At 44.9% G+C, this 12,744-nt stretch overlaps 1 long non-coding RNA gene across 1 annotated transcript; it reads right to left on the reverse strand.

The window, feature by feature from the left end:
• Positions 1–3,904: 3,904 nt before the first annotated feature.
• Positions 3,905–11,919, reverse strand: LOC119088745. The gene is made up of 3 exons (XR_005092463.1): positions 11,634–11,919; positions 11,088–11,315; positions 3,905–4,876 (listed from the first exon to the last, which is right to left on the reverse strand). It is a non-coding gene; the product is annotated as an uncharacterized LOC119088745 (long non-coding RNA).
• Positions 11,920–12,744: the final 825 nt, after the last annotated feature.

The following is a 12,744-nucleotide window of genomic DNA, read 5'->3' on the forward strand; positions in this document are numbered from 1 at the left end:
TTGCAAAATATATTATACATTTAGATTAGTATGATATAGATGAAACGTAGGAAAGAGATGTAATATTCACTTTTAAAAAATGGCCTTGAGGAGAAAAAAAACTAGAGGAGATTTAGAGGAGGAGTTTTATTCTTAATTCCAAACTCTACCAAGCTTAAATCTTCACGGAAGTTGCTACTGACATGCGATTCATTGTGTCATTATCACAGTTCTAGTATCATCATGTTCTTTCTCTGCATAGAACTGTCATGTGCATTGGCTTTAAAATGAATGTGAATTATTCTTAATCTGTACAGAATGGGCTGCGACTGAAAGTAAATAAACATGTTTATAGTTCCCATTAACACGATGTAGTACAGGAAAACACATAGTAAATCTAAGGATATTGACAAAATACATAGTGAAAGACCCCACAGGATGTAGATTATCTCAAAGGCTTGCTTCGGGAACTGACAATAACATCCTAAATTTGCATTTTATTTCCATATCATCTGTTATTGTGACTTTACATTTAGCTGGCAAATTTACTGCTAGAAACACAATGATGAGTCTCCGTTCCAAGAGCTCTCGCCTAGCATGCGCAAAGACCTGGCCTCCACTCCTAGCACCTCCCAAAACTGGGTCTTGTGGTGTTGGCCTGCAATCCTAACAGTTGGAAGGCAAAAGCTGGAGGATCAGAAGTTCAAGATCACCTCAGCTGCATAATGGGGTGTAGGGTAACCTGGGTTGCATAAACTGTGTCTCAAGCAAAGTGACTTGAGGACTGCAGCTGGGTCCCCTGAATCCATGTAACCGTCGAGTAGGAGCGGAAGCCTATTGCTTGTCATTTCAGTGCCTAGGAAGCAGTCGGGATCCCCAGAGCAAGCTGGCAGGTTAGACTAGCTAATCTGGGCTCAAGTGGGAGACTTTCTCTTTATGTATAATGTGAAGGTTGACCAAGGAAGTGATATTCACCTCTGGCCTCCACACACGCACAGACACACACACATGCACACACATACCCCACGTGTACACATACAAACGTAAGTAAACAGAGACAGTGAGATGGTTTAGTGCTGCCTGAGTAAGCATTGAGTTTGATCACCCAAACTCATAGTGGAAAGAGTACCAAGAGCCAAATTTGTCCTCTTACATTCATGAGTGCACCCTTACACATGAACCATAACACACAAGAAATAGGAAAAAATGAAAAATACAAACAAATTAATACATGGATAAGTAGATAAACACATCTCTTTTAGTCTTCTTTTTAAATTCACGAGGATGGACTTACCTATAATGCACAGGTCCTAGCTAGGTACAATCTTTAGCAGTCACCAGCAAGCTCATAAACAATGTCTCCCAGGGATGGAATGGCACTTCCCCGTCTATATATAGTTCCATCACTCAGGCAGAGGAAGGAATAGGAGTTCAAAGCCTTGCTCCCAAAAAGTAGCAATAAGGTAAGACTAAAAACTCAGGAGTCGAAGAAAAAAAATAACCCTCTGTGATTCCCTCATAGGAAATGGCGCTATTAGGAGGTGTTGCTTTGTTGGAGTAGATGTGGCCTTGTTGGAGGAAGTGCGTCACTGTGGGAGTGGTATTTGAGGTCTGCTGTGCTCAAGCTGCACCCAGTGTCACAGTTCACTTCCTGTTGCCTGAGGATCAACATGTAGAACTCTCAGCTCCTTCTCCAGCACCACGTCTACCTGCATGCTGCCGTGTCCTACCATGATGAAATGCACTAAACCTCTGAAACTGAAAGCAAACCCAGTTATATATTTTCCCTGTAAGAGTTGCCGTGGTCATGGAGTCTCTTCACAGCAATAGAAACCCCAACCAAGACACCCTCTAAAGTCTATCCAATAAATGCAACAAAGACAAGTTCTTTCTTCTTTTTCTCCACAGGGTCTCCCTCTGTAGCCCAGGTTGGTTTCAGATTCAGACACCTCCTGCCTCAGCCTCTCAAGGGCTGAGATTATAGATGTTTGTCACCAACCTGGCAGCCAAAGGGACAAATTTCAAACCAAGTATGAAGTCTGTTGAAATGACTTACCTCTAAAGCTGATGTTTCCAGACAATTGTGTTTTATTGTCCACATTCTTTATGCATTAAAAACTTTAACAAATACACAGGGAGCTGGACAGATGGCTCGGTGGATTAAGAGCATGTATTCCTCTTACACAGAACTAAGTGCCGTTCCCAGCAACCATCCAGGCGGCTCACAGCCACCTGTAACTCCAGCTGCAAAAAAAATCTGATCCTTCCGGCCTCTGAGAAAACCTGCAGTGTATGGCATATCCTCCAACACACACACACACACACACACACACACACACACACACACACACACACACACGATTAAAAATAAAAACTTGTTTGACATTTGCATATTTGGCATGCACATATCAAAATGTGTCTGAGGTCAGAGCACAGTTTGCAGAGACAGTTCTCCTCTCCTTGCACCGTGGAGGATGTGGTAACTAAAGTGATCGTCAGGCTTGAAGGCAAGCCCCTTGCCCCACTGAGGCCAGTGCTGACCCCATTGCTCCAATTCTCAATGCCATTGTAGAACTTTGTCTTCTTCTAACTTTCCTAGTGTAGATGAAATGTCAACACTCTTCCAGGGGTGCAGACAAGAGGTGGGAACAGACATCTGTAAATAAGGAGTGGAATAACTGATAAGTACCCGGGGAGGTGTTCATAGGTGGCTGAGAGAAAATAAAGAGATGGGAATCTGTTTGCTTTTTTTTTTTTTTTTTTTTTTTTTTTTTGTTTTTCTCATTGGTTTTCTCCTATGGACTATTTCACAACAGAAGAGCACAAGTTTAAGTTATGATTGGCAGCACAGGAGGTGAGTGACCTCGCTTCTCCAGCTCTCCAATCTGAGCAGTTCCTACTTCAGCTCCGGAAGTGTGCCGCAGCTTCTTGCTCTCAGGCTGGCCATGTCCCTGCGTGCACTGACCACATAAAGGACAAACCCTGACGAGGCCATTTGAACTTCCCTGCACTTGTTCCCAATTCGACTGGGGAGAAAACTCAAAGTTTGCTTATTAGATTAGACTTCATTTAGGCTTAACTGTTTGGATGAAGAAAGCTAGTAAACCTGTCAGAGAAGAATTTGCATTTCTCAAGACTTGAATGTTGATTCCAGCCAACTTCTCATCAAGGGAAATGAATGTGATTGTGGACTCACATTTAAACTCTGCATCTCTCTTCCTAGGATTTCAGGCTTCACTTCATGTGCTTGTTGACACACGAGAGTCTTCCTTTTTGGATATCCAAGTAGACTGAAAAACAAATTGCAAAACCTCACCAACACTAAGAAATATTGCATCACCCTACCCGGCCTCAACACTTCCCTCCCACTGTTGGCCCGGAAGATTTCCTCACATCTGAGCACATCACCAGCGTGAACTGACGTTAACACTGGAGGCCTTTAAAAAGCACTGCCTCCCCACGAGCTACAGGATGGAGCTGATTCTCAGTGCGCTCATCTCACTCCACCGTAAACAGAATGCAGAGGAAGAGCTGGCCACTTCTGCTGTCGTTAAAACAATATGAAGATAGCATGTCTTTGATTGCACACATCTTCCTAGTATGTCAGTGAGCAGTGAAAAAAGTACTATTTAAAGATTACTGCAGAAAAGCAGGCTGGTGGCAGTGCATGCCTTAAATCAGCATTGGGAGGCAGATGCAGATGGATCACTGAGTTTGAGGCCAGCCTGGTCTACAGAGTCCGGACAGGCAAGGCTACACAGAGAAGCTCTGTCTGGAAAAACAAAACAAAACAAATAATCAAACAAAAAGCACAATGCTGTCACCCCCAGCAGCTTTTACAAGAAAAGTGAGTTTAAAGCTGTTCTCATTGGTGGAAGCATCACCAGGCAGAAGGGGAGGCCAAAGCGCCCCCAAAGAGCACTGCAAGACAGATTATTTGTGTGGTAATAATGGATGTGGCCCCAAAGAAAAAGCTAGTTCCCACCAGGTTTTGATGTTTTACCACCCTCACCAATAATGATCAGTATCTGTTAAGCTAGCTATTATTATAAACATTTCTAGCTTTAATTATTCTGTTTCTACTTCTAGTACAGTGATCTTTGGTACATTGAAGGCAATCAGTCAATAATTGTTTACTGAATGAATGGCAATAAAGAGATAAGAATTGCTACTTAAGGAAAAACAATTTGGCTTTTGTTTTGCTGTGCAAAAAATATTCCTTGATAACTAGCTAAATTTGATTTATTTTCTTTTAGACCTTGCTTTCCCCAAACATTGCTTTTCTCCTCTCTCCTTTGCTTAGAGCTAGTGGGGTGAGCCCCTCAGTTTCAGACTGATTTTGAATTGTTTTGTTTTGTGAGACAAGGTCTCGTCTAGTCCAGACCAGCCTTGAACCTGAGGATGACCTTGAACTCCTGATCCTCCTGACACCTCTCAGGTTCTGTAAGTACAGACATGTGCTACCTATCCACAGATATCTATCTGATGCCCAAATCAATAGAAGCTCAGGACCTTTGTGTACATACCATGGTACTTACATGTAGTATATGCACATATGTTCCTGGTTAACTGTAAGGGCTGATACTGTGAAACAGTTATTACGGCATATTGTTTGGAGCATAATAATGAGGGTGAATGTCTGCACATATTCAGTACAGATACATTTCTTGATGTCTTGGTTTGGTTTAGTTTGGAAGCAGAGTCCGTGGTGCAGAGGGTGGACCCATTGTGCCTTCCAGCCAGGGTAATCTTTCCAGAACTCTTGTTGACAGCGAGAGCTTCATAGATCTTTATTGTTGAAGGGCAGGAAGACTGGCGGTCTTTGTTTCTCACTGGGTGACTGAAATGTGTGGTCCTGAAGCTGGCCTTTATCTCCAGTTCGCTTCTGTTTATCCATCTGGAAAGAAGAAAAACAATACTCACTGGTCTGGTATGGAAGTGATTGCCAAGGACCTTGTGATCCACACAGGGAAGGTGACACCAGTTGCTACATCTTACAGATGTTTTCCTGTGACTAATAGGTACTCAGTATGTTTGGAGATGCTGAGCAAGAAAAGAAAAGCAGAAATAGATTTATAGATTTTAGTAAGATGTACATGTTTCTTCAATATGTTAGCAAACATTCTTTAGCCTGAAGTTTCAGACCATAGGTTTATTTACTCCAGTGTTTCTTAACCAGGATGTGTCACACTCCTCCATGGAATCTACACTTGCCCTGGCTCTTCTTATTTACCATGGTACAGAAGCAGCCATTGTGCCCAAGTTTTTTTTCTTTTTCTTTCTCTTTTTTAAGTGAAGAAAAGGGGGAGGGGCAAGGTAAGTGGAAAGAGGAACAAGAGAAAGAGGAAGAAGTGGAAGGGAGTGGGGGGGTGAAGAAGGGGAGGGAGAAGGGAGGGAGTGGGGGGTATTGAGGGCCAGCTGGTAAGCACAGCATCAGAAATGAAGTCTTTATGTTCTAGCATCTTCTGACGTGTTTTTGTTTCCAAATGATATTTTATCTTTAAATTATTAAAGATATGTCTCAAGGTCACTTTCTCTGCAGAACATTGCAGTAGGCACTAGCCGGTGCCATTTCACGGTCTCGAATGATTCCCTGTTCCGTTTCTTATCTAATCTACAAAGCACCTTCGGATTAGTCTGGTTCCAAATAAATTCAAACCCTTGTAAATTTTCAAAGAACTGTTAGGGTTAGGCTGTATTGTATTAGAGCATGTATCCTTTGGTACAGTTCTGTATTAAAACAAACAAACAAAAACAAACAAACAAAACTTTGTCTTCCTGTCTGCCATTTTCCTGGATGTGAACTCCTGGAGACAGAAGTCAAGAAGCTCATTTCTGCATCAACACCAACAAATAAAAGTCTCTTTGTCATCAATGTGCTGGACTAGTGGTGCTAGACTCTAGCTTGCTCTTGTCTCTGTTCTTATTCACTTCCAGAGGACTAGGCTGGAAGCAAGGATTTGTGTTCTGCTTTATTTTGTTGGGCAGGGTCTCCAGCCATAGCCCAGGCTATCCTGGAACTCAGTTCAGAGGTGAAACTGGCCTTGAACTTATCCAGGATCCCTATGTCTCAGCCCCATAAACACTAGGCTTACAGGCATAAGGCACCGTTTCTGATGGAATTCTGCTTTTCTTTTTCTTTCTTTCTTCCTTTTTTCTTCCTTTCTTTCTTTTCTTTTTTTTTTTTTTTTTTTTTTTTTTTTTTTTTTTTTTTGGTTTTTTGAGACAGGGGTTATCTGTGTCGCTTTGCGCCTGTCCTGGAACTCACTCTGTAGCCCAGGCTGACCTCAAACTCATAGAGATCCGCCTGGCTCTGCCTCCCAGGTGTTGGGATTAAAGGCATGCGCCACCGCCGCCAGGCTGGAATCCTGCTTTTCTAACAAGAAGAAACTTGGGCAGTGGGTCTTGGAGAAAAAACCTTCATGATTTCCACTTCAAAATCTGCTCCTTCAGCAGGAGGGGTCCACTAAAAGTTGAAAGGAATAAAAGGAACTTTCTGCCTGACAGCCAGTGTCATGGGCTCTCTCAGTATAGTTTCTCCTCGCGGCCTTGTCAGCTCCCGCGAGCACACAGGAGATAGTGAACCTTGAGATGAGAGGATGGCTAGGTTCACTTGTGATCTTGGTCAACCAAACACTCTCCCACCCCCTCATATAGCTCAGTTACAGAATCTGTATCCTGCAGAGTACATTGCAGTTGGCCTTCCCAAATTTCAGCTTGTTCCTTGTCCCTGAGTAGCTGGCAGTGTGGTTCCAGAATTGTCCAGCCTCTGAAGTAAACTCTAAATCATCCGGATTATTGGTGACAATGCTAATCCTCGAGGCTCAGGAAGCCCCACCCACTCCATGACTCCCCTTGTGGACTTAAGCAACTGACCAAAGTGAGGCTAAGAAAAAGGAGATTTTTTTCCACTGTTTGCAGAGGGATGGCTACTGCATTGACTATACTGGCAAGGAAGCAGTGCCCTGCTGGCAGCCACACTACAGCCACAGGGGTTAGCATTACGAAGACTCCAACCCTGAGTTTCAAGACAGTGAAGAGTCCTGGGAACCTTGGGGCACTGTGGTGTCACTGGTCTGCCATTTCTCCAGACTCCCAGCTACATGGGACAATTAATGGCCCACTGTAGCTGAGCACGGCAGCTCACACCTTTAATCTAAGGACTTGGGAGGTTGATGCCAGAGGATGTCCATGAGTTCAAGGCCAGCTACATAGCAAAGCCAGGTCTCAAAAAGACAAACAAACAAAACAAAACAAAACAAAACAAAACAAAACAAACAAACAAAAGAGGTCCAGGTAGTAAAGCAAGTGTGGGACAAGCATGAGGACCTCAGGCTGAGCTTCAACCCCCACAGGAAGGGCTACACTTTTGCCCAGAGCCGGGAGGCTACACATTTCCCCAGGGACAGGGGCATCCTGGGGGACTGCCTAGCATGACCATGGAGCCCCAGGTCCTAGCCAGAGATCCTGTCTGAGAAAACATGATAGATGGTTCCAGAGAAGCAATACATGCACACACGCGTGCACATCCATGAGTTCGCGCGCACGCGCGCGCACACACACACACACACACACACACGCGCGCGCACACACACGCGCACACACACACACACACACACACACACACACACACACACACTCATACAGAGTTTTGAATCTAATTCAAATGTCAACTAATATCAGAAAAGTTACTAGGCCCACATAACAAACATTCGATTAGTAATTAGATCACAGTCTCCTCAGACATTATCCCTTCTTTACCAAGAACACAAACGACCTTGAGTGCCAGTTAGTGTCTGACTGAATGTGTCTTTGAAAGTACCCTTCCCCCACGCAGGTGAGAAACCACAGGAGGCGAGTAGCACTGTTAAGGAGAGGGACTTGGCTGTCACAGTCTTGGGATCTATGGAATCATGGAGAACAGAGTGGGGTAACCTTTAGGAAGGACAGTAACAAACATTCAGCAGGTGTTGACATCTCTACTCGATAGCTGAAGAAACAGATCTCAGATGAGGGGACTTCCCCAAGCCTCACTGCAGGGCTGGGCTTCACCCAACCGTGATGCTCGTTCCTTGATATGGATGTCTCTTCTTTCAGCTGTCCAGCAGAACATCCTTTCCTTCAGGGCACTGCTACCCTCTGCATCCTTCAGGGCACTGCCACCTCTGCATCCTTCAGGGCATTGCTACCCTCTGCATCCTTCAGGGCACTGCTTCCCTCTGCATCCTTCAGGGTACTGCCACCTCTGCATCCTTCAGGGCACTGCTTCCCTCTGCATCCTTCAGGGCACTGCTTCCCTCTGCATTCTTCAGGGCACTGCTTCCCTTTGCATCCTTCAGGGCACTGCTACCACTGCATCCTTCAGGGCACTGCCACCACTGCATCCTTCAGGGCACTGCCACCACTGCATCCTTCAGGGCACTGCCACCACTGCATCCTTCAGGGCACTGCCACCACTGCATCCTTCAGGGCACTGCCACCACTGCATCCTTCAGGGCACTGCCACCTCTGCATCCTTCAGGGCACTGCCACCACTGCATCCTTCAGGGCACTGCCACCCTCTGCATCCTTCAGGGCACTGCCACCACTGCATCCTTCAGGGCACTGCCACCACTGCATCCTTCAGGCACTGCCACCCTCTGCATCCTTCAGGGCACTGCCACCTACTGCATCCTTCAGGGCACTGCCACTGCACACTGCATCCTTCAGCACTGCCCAGGGCACTGCCACCCTCTGCACCCACCTCTGCATCCTTCAGGCACTGCCACCTCTGCATCCTTCAGGGCACTGCCACCTCTGCATCCTTCAGGGCACTGCCACCACTGCATCCTTCAGGGCACTGCCACCACTGCATCCTTCAGGGCACTGCCACCACTGCATCCTTCAGGGCACTGCCACCTCTGCATCCTTCAGGGAACTGCCACCACTGCATCCTTCAGGGACACTGCCACCACTGCATCCTTCAGGACACTGCCACCACTGCATCCTTCAGGGCACTGTCACCCTCTGCATCCTTCAGGGCACTGCTACCTGCATTCTTCATTCAGGGCACTGCTACCACTGCACTAAACATGTTATTCTCTTCAGATTACCAAAAAATATTTTTTCCTTTTTTATTCTCTAGGTCAATACAGAAATCATTGTTTCTTTAACAATTATAGTCATTGTTTTACCCCAAACATTGGAATTTTCAAAATGTTAAGGAAAATAGAGAGTAGTGCTTAGTAGCTCATGCCTGTAATCCTAGCGTTCAAGAAAATGACACAGGAGGATTGCTGTGAGTTTGAGGCCAGCCTGCGTTATATAGGGACTAGCATGGACTTGAGGGTGTAACCCTGACTCAAAAGGAAAAGTATGCAAAACAGGTGCTGGTCGTCTTCAATGAACAGTTACAGGACAGTGATTTTGTTAGGGTCTGGGCTACACCGACCATCGCTTCAGAGAAGAGCACATGAAGAGCATCCAGGGGTGTAAAGAATGTGTTTCTCTGTGTATGTACGTGTATATGTGTTTCTGTGTGTCTGGGTGTTTCTGTGTATGTTTCTCTATGTGTGTATCTCTGTGTATGTGTGTGCATGTATGTTTCTATATGTCTGTGTGTGTATGTGTGTTTCTCTCTATGTCTGTATCTCTATGTGTCTGTGTGTGTATCTGTGTGTGTGTGTATCTGTGTGTGTGTATCTGTGTGTGTGTGTGTGTGTGTGTGTGTGTGTGTGTGTGTGTGTGTGTGTGTGTGCGCGCAAACGTGTTGGTGGTGATTTCTCTCATTATCTTATTTCTGGCACTCACTCACTATTCAGGAAGACCAGATTGAAAATTTGGAATCTGTGCCGGCATGGATTGAAACTGGCCTCCAGTCACTAAGGAAAAATCAAAACAAAACACACAAGAATTTAGAGAGGACATTTTTCCTGCCAAAGAGCAATTTTTCCTTGATGTTATTTCTTACCCGAGCCAATATTCCAATGGAAAAAATAGGCTGGTCAAGAGTTCACTATAATTCTCTGTGACATTCAACAAAAAGCAACAAAATGAAACATTGAAAGGGATGTAGTTCAGTAGGTGGAGTGTGTGTCTGGCAGGGAGGAAGCCCTGGGTCCCATCCTGGGTACCACATTAAACCAGGTGCGCTGCCGCAGACACGTGATCTCAGTGGCTAGCTCCAGCTATGCCGTGAGTTTGAGGCCAGCCTGGACTACATGAGGCCTTGTCAAAAAGCTTAATGACAGAAAATTGTGTTCTTTCTGGATGATATGTGTGTGACTACTTCATAAGAAATGTTTAAAACAAAAATATAGAAAACAGAATAATCTAACAGTTTTTTTGTTATCTGGAGAGTTAACTCTGAGGTTTATTAATAAAATAACTATTAGCATTTCCTATAGGTCAGGTGTCACAAACTAGATACAGGTGCTTGGGATGATTGATGAAAACAAAAACTAACAAAATTGCACATGCAGATGAAGCTTTCGATATTGTCAGGCTTCTAAGGTTATGGCAAACCCATTTATCCTCTTGTGTGGTTGCCACGAATCCTTAATAAACAGTGTTTAGAACGTCTCGATTTTGAAAGCACAATGTGGTCTGTGTTCTCTGTTGCGTCAGATGGCAGGTGAGGAGAACTAGAGTGTACTGGGTGTTAAACTGGCCTGAGAAGAGAGGGGTAGGTTCTCTCCTTCATGTCAGATGTGTGGACAGTGACCTTGGGACAAAGGAAAGACTGAGCTGATGGAGGCCATAGATACTTTTGAAGATGTTGAATATTATAATTTCATGCTTGGAAAAATATTGCTCACACATATTTAATTGTTAAGCACTTTGTATTTGACTTAGTATCTTTTAGACAGGACATTTCAGCTTATGGTCATTTTAATGATTTTTATGTTTTTTCCACAGAAAGGCATGAGTTTACACAGGATGAGACAGTGTGGTCAGAGGAGTCCATCATTAAACAGAAGGTTATCAGTCATACCCTGAGGAAATGGCTGGCCTTATCAGGTACAGCCCAAGTCACAGGAGAAGATGGGAACGGGCAATGATAATCAGAGTAGGCACAGAAGAGGCGGCCCCTCGCACGACAGGGTGCCAAGCACCAGCTACTGACTGACCTGGGCCAATGACTCACTGCATCAGGACCCGCAGTCATCAGTGGGCCCACGAGTGGTGGTTCTCTGCCATTAGGGATTCGGATGCATCCTGAGGAGCCGAGCCTTTTCACCTTCAGAAGCGATCCTCAGGACTTGCAGTATTGACCTACACGCAGAACTGCCTTTCTGGAACTTTACTGCTTGGAAGACCATGTACACACTGAGGCACAGTGGAATCTCCAGGCCCACCTAAGATTAAATAATAATAATAATAATAATAATAATAATAATAATAATAAACAAAAGAAAAACTTCAGTCTATTTGGAGATGACATTGTGGAATCCGACCTCTGTGCGTTGTATGGTCCTGCTCACAAGGCAACTTTGGAGCACTTGCTCAAAGTTTAGGAACAAATGAGAACAAATCCAGGGTTGCTTCACTGATTAAAGGGTTCCCGAGGAGCCTCATGCGATAGTGCCGCCCTACAGACCGCCCAAGCTGCCGGCAAGGAAAACTGAGTCAGTGTGCAATCAGCTCTCGGGAGAGTGGTCATCCAGAATACATACCTTGCAAAAAGTTAGGGATATTCAGGTTGAGTAATGGTTCAGACGGTTTGCAAATAACACACGCTCCTTTTCATGTTGCTAAAGACTTCTTGCTAGGAAACGAAACACTTGTAATTTAATATGCAATGTTCTCAAGAGTCCCAGGCCAAACCACCTCAAGCTGTGAACGCCTTGGCTCTGGAGAGCTAGGCAAGGGTCAGGGCAGGGCAGGCTCTGGCCTGGTGCCTCCAGAATAAACCAAACAGCCACAGGAAGTGGTTTCTGTGATTCAGTAGGTGGCACACTTCCTTTTGAGTCAGAACTGAATCACAGCTGTGAGAGGCGAAAGGATCTTTTTCTTTATCCCATCCTTTTTTTCCTATTCCCAACAGTGAAGTTATCATACTCTGTCAAATGCTGTGTCTCGTTTACTTTAGCATATTGAAATGAAAAAGGTGGGGTGGGGGAGGTGGACAACCATTTGGAAACAAGAAGAGGGTGGGGAACGCAGCAGACTGAACTGAATCCTGAGGGTGTCTTGTCGTAAGGCCACCTTCTCAGAGATGTGAAGGGAAGCTACTATGAGGTGTCACTGGGGTCATAGGGCCCTGGCTCTCCCAGCTCCAATCTGACCCACTTCCAGTGGGAGCGTTAGATCACACTTACATAAGCCATGTTACTTAAAATGGCCCTGTTCAGCTCTTCACTCAAAGAACCTGGCTTAGTCCCTTGTCTGCGGGACAGCCATCCTAGGTGCTGTCCCAAGCGTGGCCTTCAGTCAGTTCCGGCTGAAGCGATCCTGTTCTGAATGTACTGAATGCTGTTGGCAATGTTGGAAATTGTTTTGAGGCCCAAGGAAAAAAAAACCCCACAGATATCAACAAGTCATAAAAACAGGCACAGTTCTCCCTATCTTTTCCCTCTAGTGTATGTCTTATTGTTTAACATCAGAAGTTCTGGGAATGTACATGTATTTATCTATGTTTATATGTGATGACCTTCGCTTCAGTGTTCCTCTGTTGCTTCTTTCCAAGCCAGCTTACTTAGATTGGTAGCATGTTCTTGAACATGACTTTACAGGCCCAGGCTAAATGTCCTAAGCTTGTCTTACTCCTAGAAAACTGATAATCAA

The sequence above is a fragment of the Peromyscus leucopus genome, chromosome 11 (genome assembly GCF_004664715.2).
Source record: "Peromyscus leucopus breed LL Stock chromosome 11, UCI_PerLeu_2.1, whole genome shotgun sequence".
Taxonomy (NCBI): domain Eukaryota; kingdom Metazoa; phylum Chordata; class Mammalia; order Rodentia; family Cricetidae; genus Peromyscus; species Peromyscus leucopus.